This window comes from Colius striatus, chromosome W (genome assembly GCF_028858725.1).
Source record: "Colius striatus isolate bColStr4 chromosome W, bColStr4.1.hap1, whole genome shotgun sequence".
Taxonomy (NCBI): Eukaryota; Metazoa; Chordata; class Aves; order Coliiformes; family Coliidae; genus Colius; species Colius striatus.
This window is the reverse complement of record NC_084789.1, coordinates 852,459-861,674: the sequence shown is the minus strand read 5'-3', so window position 1 is coordinate 861,674 and position 9,216 is coordinate 852,459.

Below are 9,216 nucleotides of genomic sequence, written 5' to 3'. Positions count from 1 at the left end.
GCCTAGCAATTATATCAGTCAAATCCCTCATCATTCCTTGGTGCATCCCATCAGGTCCCATAGATTTATGTGTGTCCAGATTACCCAATATGTCTCTAACCTCATCCTCCTCCACCAAGGGAAAGTCTTCCATTCTCTAGACTATTATAATCTCCTCCAGGAATTGAGCTTTCCAAGGGCCAGTATTTGCAGAGAAGACTGAGGCAAAGAAGGCATTCAGTAGCCCTGCCTTCTCTGTGTCCTCTGTTACCAGGGCACCCTCTTTTTTCATCAGCGGATTAACATTCTCCTTAATATTCCTTTTGCTTCTAATGTATTTGAAAAAGTCCTTCCTGTTTTCCTTAATTTTCTTTGCCAGGTTTAATTCCAAAAGTACTTTGGCCTTCCTGGTTTTGTCCCTGCAAACTCTGGTGATGTTCCTATACTCTTCCCAAGCAACTAGGCCTTTTTTCCACTTTACATATAATTCTCTCTTCTTGAGTAGTTCCAGGAGCTCTTTTCACATCCATGGAGGCCTCTTGCCTCCTTTTCCTGATTTTTCTACTCGTGGGAATACACCAATCTTGGGATTGGAGAAAGTGGCACTTGAAGATCGACCAACTTTCTTGGGCACTCCTACCACTGTCCCATGAGATTCTTCCAAGCAGGTCTTTGAAGAAGCCTGAAGTCCAGGGTTGCAACTTTGCACTGACATGGCATAATTACTTAAGTGGCCTAGAAATTAAAACTTATAGTAAAACTTATATTAAAAACCAGTGTTGTTCACCAATTAAGGAAAGGTACAAAAATCAGCATTATTCACCAATTAAGGAAAGGTGTAAAAGCGAGAAGGCGAGCACTCCGAAGAACATGTCAATCTGCAAAAGAGACTCAGTAGACCGTTAGACTCATATCTCTGGTCGTATTGTTTTCGTCGGGACCCAATGCTGGGTCCCCTGCTTTTCTACACAAGCATACCCTCGGCCCAAGCATCTAAGCTTCCACCCTGACTCCCACTCCCCAGTGTGTGTACTGGTAATTTATCTACTGCTACTGGTTCGTGTTGCCTATCGGGGGTAATTCTATGTCCCATGCTCTCCCCCTCCCTAAGACGGTTGAGCTGTACTTTTAGAGTAGCGTGAGCGTGTTCAACGATCGCCTGTCCCTGGCTATTGTGAGGGATACCGTGTACCAATTTGATCTGCCAGGTTTGACAGAATTCTTGTGTCACATGGGAGGTGTAACAAGTCCCATTGTCAGTTTTGATTTGTGCAGGACATCCTAGGACAGCTATACATTGTAGCCAGTACTCAATCACATGGCGCGCTGTGGCTCGACGCATGGGGGTAGCTCCCATCTGTCTCCCTGTTTCCACACCAGTGCCGCTGTGTTGGTCTTTGATGAGGTATCTGCAAAGCATGTGTCTTTACAGTCCCATGCAGCTCCTTCACAACCTTTGTTTCTAGGGAAGTCCATTCATATCTGCTCCCATCGGTCACTGAATCATAGAATCATAGAATATTAGAATGTTAGAGATGGGAAGGGACCCCCACAGATCATGCAGTCCAAACCTCTTTCAGTAGAAGTAGGTTCACCCAGACCAGGCCACACAGGAACATCCTGCTCCACCACTCTCACAGCAAAACAGTTTTTGTGGGGTTTTTTTTGTTGTTGTTATAACTCCGATTTTACTAACAAGCATCAGACTTTTATAATCAGCAGCAAAGCTAGCATGTTTACACTACTTCTAATTGGTCCTTTCTCTAAAAGCCAGCTGCGCTTTCTGCGATAAGCCTTGTGGTTGTCACACACTGCTTCAGCCTCCTCCTTCGAGAAGCACCTTCTCTGAAGGAGGGCAGTGATCTTAAAGGGGTTTGGTTTACAGATGCATCATCTAATCGAGAGAGCGATTAGAGGCTCTTAAGGGATGCGATCTTCAGGCTTGAGAAAATTTGTCAATTATTGGCCCCTTAAGTATCAATAAAGGATCTGCCACTATCTTGTCAACAATTTCATTGCCAACTGATAGGCCATCTTTTAAGCCCGAATGGCTTTGAATATGTCCAATATAACAGGCAGTTTGACGTTCATTTCTCTGATGCCAGAGCTGTACAAATAAATTACACAGATTCTGATTAGAGATTACTTTCAACAGTGATCGCTCTAATCGGGTGACGGCATTGACCACATATTTAATGGAACATCAGGCCATTTCTCAAAAGCTGTAACCACAGTCATTAACTCCAGCAGTTGAACTGAGTTGCCTGGGGAGTGAACAGTTAAGTTTTGCCATTGTCCATTCTCCCACCAAATCACTCCTGCTTTGGCTTGTATCTTACTTGTGTCAGTAAAAACAGTTAGGCCTTTAATGGGCACTGTTGATCTCATTAGTTGGCCTTCCATTTGAAATTTAACAGAAAACAATTTATGGGCCAGATAATGATTATTTATAGTCCTCAGGTATGACAACAAGGCCCACTGTAATTCATCAGATTGCTGTAGCACTCAGTAAAAAAATTTATCTTGTAGAGGAATGAAAATGACATCTGCCTCAATCCCTGCTATTTCCAGCAGATGTTTTCTGGCCTTTACTATTATTTTTGCAATTGCCTCTATTCTAGCTATTGTATTTTGAAAATTATATGGTGAAAACATCCATTCCAAAATCTTCAATGGATCTTTTGCTACTGAATCCCATTGCATCAAAACTTCCATTGCATGCTGCTTTTGACTTATCACAGCAATGTTAATTGACAAGTCAGGATCATATCGATGACTGTAGTTATTGACTATCTTGTTTCCTGTCTTTTCTATTGCTTATATTTGCTGCTGGGACAGTTTTTGCACACTGTCAGCCCCTACTGAACCTTTTAACAAAGGCATTAGTGGCTCAAGATCCTCATTCGTGATACCCCATATGGTTCGTACCCATTGGATATCACCTATTAGCTTTTGGACATCTGTTAAATTAGCAATTTCTGTTTTAATTGCCACCTTCTGAGGATAAATGCGCACACGGGTGATAATATTACCTAAATATTTCCAAGAGGCATGCATTTGTACCTTTTCTGTCGCGACCACTAACCTGGAGATGCCCAACTGCTGTTTCACTTCTTCCAGTATATAATGCTGATCGGATCTTTTCCTGGAACTAGTATGTCATCCATATAATGGTATAAATAAAACACGAGGGTATTTTTTTATGCAGAGGTGCCATTGCCCAGGCAACATATGTTTGACAAATAGTTGGAGAATTTTTCATTCCCTAAGGTAAAACTGCCTATTGATACCATTTTGCCGGCTCTTTTTTATTTACAGATGGCTCTGTAAAAACAAGTTTTTCACTATCATTCTCACGTAGAGGAATTGTGAAAAAGAAATCCTTTAGGTCGATAACGAATAGGGGCCACTCTTTCAGAATCATTGCAGGAGAGGGTAATCCTGGCTGTAAATATATTCATATCCTGCATTAACAGCCCTTAAATCATGTAATACTCACCATTTCCCTGATTTTTTAGGGATAGTGAGAATTGGTGTGTTCCAAGGGCTACTAGATAGCTTAATATGTTATTTTTCTAGTTGTTCCTCTACTAATTCATGAATCTGGGCAAGCTTGTCTTTATTCAGTGGCCATTGATCAATCCATACTGGTTTATCTGTGTGACATGCGGAACAAACTCTATAACACGGTTAAGGGTTATAAAGCAGGTATGTATTGCACCAGCGGGTGCGAGGGAGATAATTCTGCACAGTTCACACACACTATTGTCTAACAAAGGGCTACTTATAGGGTACAGGTAGGGGTATGCATAAGTACCTATTACATATTCATGACCTTTCCCCGCTCTGTATTGTAATAAGTCCTTTTTGAGCTTACACTTGTTCAGTGTCTCTGGTAGATTTCCATGCCACAGAGCAGGATGAAACAATTTTGTTTTCCACATTCCAAGTCCTTCTTATCTGCAGCTCTCCGCACACCAGCTTCTTAGTTATCAGCTTTCAGGGTCTTCAAGGCCCTTACTAACAAGCGGTTCAAATTCCAGTGAGCTGAGGTTTCTTATCATGGTGTTAGTTTACAGTGAATTCTGTCTTTCTAACTTTCTTAGGCCTTTCCCTTCTTTATGTCTGCTTTTGCTCATCAGTTCCCCCCTGTCTTTTAATATGGGCAAATTCATTTACCAAATGCATTTCTACCTCTCGAAGGGGAATTGTAAAGCAATTCACTTGTAGCTCACCTATTAATGCATTTTCATGGGCACTAGACATAAAAGACAAAATTGTTAGTTGTCGTTGCATTCTCCAATTCCAAATAAACAGCACAGCAGAGAAAACAAAGCTAACTGAGACTAGTATCAAAAGGACTATAATGAGGTGACACATCTTATTTAGGATGCCAGTCACGGTGGGGGACCATCCAAACAGCACATCCCACCAATGCTTGTTTGCGTCTTCGCTTACTCGTTTCAGTACTCTGGTTATTCCCCCAGCGTCATAGTGAACTGTTATCGGGGTCTTTTCCCATTTTCTTGGATCTCATTTAAAATTTTGATCAAATCCCAATGTTTCTTTAATTGTGTCACCAATATATGATTCATTCCAATAGGTACAGGTGATAATTTGGGAAGCATTGTATAATATGATTTTATCAGCTGGTCATATACGACTGGTGCCAAATAAGAAAAGTCACACCCAACAATCTTAAAGTTACAAATGCAAAAATTAGAATGATTCTGACTATCCATGATTTTCTTATCTATTACTATAGAGGTGCAAGCAGTCCTTAAACACACACAACCTTGGCCAATATATACAATTACAGTCTTCTGATTAGCATCCAGATGGATCTCAAAGTGACAGATGCTTTCCTCAGTGTCGAGGCAGATGTCTTGGGCATCGAGTGTGCTATTTTCACAGATGTGTCCGTGTTGCTTTCGAGTAATGCAAGGCTCCAAATTTATAGTTTTCCACTTCCCGTGCACCATTCATGCCCATGTTAGTCAACACAAAGTCTGTGGCTGTATCAGTGATAGGGTCATAAGTAAAATTTACCAGAGTCCACCAAGGTTGAAGCTCCTTCTCTAGGTCTGTGGCACTGTTCCAAACCACTTTCCGGATTTCAGTGGGGAAAATACCTTCACCATCCTCTCATATAATTAGGGCAGCTACCGACTGCATCCATAACTGTACCTGTATGCAACTGAGGGCGAAAGAAACATTGTCCTGGACCTTACCAAGTGGGTTCACTACCCATTCATGGTATTGCTTTTCCACCTTTTCCCACCTTGGTAATCCTTTTGATAAAAGCCACTTGCTAGTTCCTAATGCTGATAGAGAATATTGCAAAGGTTGTTGTAATCTTATCAGATCACTATTTGCAGTGGCCAATCTATTCATCAAAATTTATGAATCAACTCCATTTAGGACCTCCAATCCTGTCCCCGATATGCCGGTTAGGTCTCTCTGCGTTTGACCCCTGAAGGGCCCTTGTTTCTGCAGTCAAGTTGTCCAGCCCTCAAAAGATGTTTTCAGGAAAGGAGAGCATGCTGGCTGAATGTAAGAAACATTTATTCGTATTAGCATCTCAATACCATTCTGGGTTAAACAACATTTGTTGTTGACCTACATTCTTGGTCACATATGGCCCAATCTCAAAGGTCTTTAGTTCTAATCTCAGGTCAATTTTGACTTTATAGTGCAGTACCTGACCTTCCAATCCTTGCCATAGGCAGATGACCAGGGCTGGTTTGGTTAGGTTAAAATTAAACCAACACTCCAGTCTCTCTAGGCACACTTCTCCAAGTTCATTTGAGGATGTCATCATCCTTATACTAATCATAGTTTCCCCCGAAATCACGGTCTCATCATCCTCATGATTTGCTTGACACCGCACTGTTCTCTCATTCCCCATTTTTGCCCATAATTGGGTAATCTCATCCCCATTACCTTTGTCCCACTGACTTTCCTGGTATATCTCATTCCCGTAAGAAACCACCGTAGCCAGCCTTGTTCTTGGATCCACCTTTCACTTCATCACAATATGGCTCTTCTGAGCATGACTCCAAGGCCAGCCCTTAGGCTCTTGGTTGCAGGTGAAGGAGAAATTACTAAAACATATTAACAGCTTAAACTCTCCATTAACCATTTTAAAGGTCTGCTCTTAAGATTGTGAGGACCTTTGCTGGAGTCAGAGGCTTAAGGGCACAGTCTCTGTTACCTCCCAACGCTGCTTATGAGCTTTCTTCACTCTGGTATGGTGTATTCACGATGTCTGTTTCCATATCTTAACAGCTGTGTGTGTCAACAGAACCTGGAATGGTCCTTCCCATTTTGGCTCCAGGGATGAGTCTGAAAGAGATGACATATACATAATCACCTGGTTCTGTGTTATGTACTGACCCATACAGGCCACGAGGACGGGTCCCCAAAAACAGTTTTTCTACTTTTCTGAGTTGTTTTTGTAAGCTTATTACATAGTCAGTTAACACCTCAGCACCAACTTGTGTTGATGTTCATGCTTGAACCGAATAGGGTCTTCCATACAGTATTTTGAAGGGACTCAATCCCTCCTTAGCTCTTGGTTTGGTTCTTATTCACAGCAAGGCTAGAGATAATGACTTAGGCCAGTCTAGTCTAGCTTCTTGGCCAAATTTTACAATATGTAAGTTAAGAAGGTGGTTCATCTTCTCCACCTGGCCACTTGCTTGGGGTCTGTAGGGAGTATGCAACTGCCAATCTATCCCCAGAACCCGACTAATTTGTTGTGCAATTTTGGCCATGAGAGTCTCTGAGGATATTACTGCTGAGACCCCAAATCTTGGTATTACTTCACATAGTATAGCCTTAGTTACCTCTCTAGCCTTGTTTGTTCAGCAAGGGAATGCTTCTGGCCATCCTGAAAAGGTATCAGTTAGTACAAGTAGATATCGGAACCCCCCCTTTTTCTTGGAAGTTCTGAAAAGTCAATTTGCCACCACTGTCCAGGGAGATTACCCTTCCCTATGTGCCCTAGCTCCATTTTCCAGCTTACCTGTGGATTATCCTGTAAACAAATCTCACATTGTTGTGTCACTTGTTTGATGGTTGTGTACAAGTTACGGGCGACAATGGGTTTGCTTAGATACTTATACAGGGCTTCGACTCCCCAATGAGACTTTGTATGTTCAGTCATGATTATAGCCCAAAGTAATGTTCTAGGCACCACTACTTTCCCTTGTGGTGTTGTAGCCCAACCATTTTCTCTGTTTTTCCCCCTAAATCCTGAATCAATTTCTGGTCTTCTTTCAAATAGTTAGGAATTTGGTTGATTGGGATTTTTCCATCTGGAATCAGAGACTGTATCTCTGCCGTACCTTTTTCAGCTGCTCTCTTTGCTTCCCGGTCTGCCATAGAATTGCCTACCTCTTGTGTAGTTGTTCCCTTTTGGTGAGCTTTGCAATGCATAATCACTACTTGCTTTGGTAACTGTACAGCTTCTAATAGTTTGAGAATTTCCTCTGCATGTTTTATGTGCTTCCCTTGGGTGGATAAGAGTACTCTTTCTCTATAGACTGCTCCATGGACATGAATCACTACAAAGGCATATTTGGAATCTGTCAAAATGTTAATCTTCTTGTCTTTAGCAAGCTCTAATGCTCGAGTTAAAGCTATTATTTCAGCCTTTTGTGCAGAGGTGCCTGAGGTGAGGGGCCCAGACTCTATTACCTTATCTGTAGTGGTCACTGCGTACCCTGCTTTGCACTGTCCATTTTTGATGAAGCTGCTGCTGTCTGTATACCACGTGTCCTCAACATCCTCCAGTGGTTGTTCCTTCAGGTCTGGTCGGCTTGAGTAGACTGCCTCAATGGTTTCCAGGCAATCAAATGGTTTCCGTGCTGCTCCATATCCTAGATATGTCACCTTTTGCTGGGCTATTTGAGCTTTTTGTGGAGATACTTGATAACCACTTAGTCCAAGAAAATTCAATAGATTTACAGTCCATGCTATATTTTGCTCCTCTGTTACTGTGGCTACCAGAATGTCATCCACATACTGCAACACTGTTCCAATCCCAGGTGGTCACTCCTACTGCTAAGTCTTTAGCTAATTGGTTGCCAAAGAGTTTGGCTGTTTTTAAAGACTTGTGGGAGCACAGTCCATATAAGTTGTGTCCTTCTCCCTGTCTCTGGATTCTCCTACTCAAAGGCAAACAGCAGTTGACTCTCAGGGCTCAAAGGTAGGCAGAAGAAAGCATCCTTTAAATCCAGTACAGTAAATCAGGCCAATTCAGGTTTCAGTTTTGTCAGCAAAGTATATGGGTTGGCCACCTGGGGTAGTTTGAGCCTGGCTGGATGCCAAGTGCCCACCACACCGCTTTATCCCCCACCTCCTCAGCAAGCCAGGGAAGGGGAGAAAATAAGATGGGAGTCTCGTGGGTTGAGATAAGAGCAGTTTAATAAAGAAACAGCAAAGCTGCCCGCGTGGGAAGCAAAGCAAAAGCAGATAAAGCTGTTACTCTCTACTTCCCATCAGCAGCGATGTCTGGCCACCTCCCGAGAAGCAGGGCTTCAGTACGCGTAGCGGTTGCTTTGGGAAGGCCAGAAATGAATCTTGCCTCCCCTTCCTGCTCCTCTCCCCCAGTTTATATTACTGAGCTGATGTCATATGGTATGGAATATCTCCTTGGTCAGCCTGGGTCAGCTGTCCTGGCCATGGTCCCTCCCAAGATCATGTCCACTCACAGCTATTGATGAAGGTGGGGGAAGGAATGCTGGAGGGACAGCCCTGATGCTATGCGAGCAGTAGTCATAATATTGATATCAACAGTAAGCACAGCACTGCAGGAGCTGCTGTGGAAAATCACTACCATCCCAGACCCACTATGCCACCACAGGGTAGAAATCCTCAGTTATTTTGTTTATGGCCCAAAGGTCGTGAACTATTCTGTAATTCCCATCCAGCTTCTTTACTGGTAATATGGGGTGTTGTATACAGATTTGCAATCTACTAGTAATTCATATTCCAGAAATCTTTCTATGATTGAGCAGATCCCTTTCCTATCCTCTAATCTTAAGGGATATTGTCTCACTCTTATCGGTTTGGTTCCTGGTTTAATTTTAACTGTTAAGGGTAAGGCTGTTTTTGCTTTGCCAGGCATTTCAGTGGCCCGTACCCCAGGGAATACTTGGCCCTCCACTTCCTTTGGCATTCTCATCTCTTCAGAGGGACTTATCAGGGCTAAACTTAAAAGTTCAATTAACT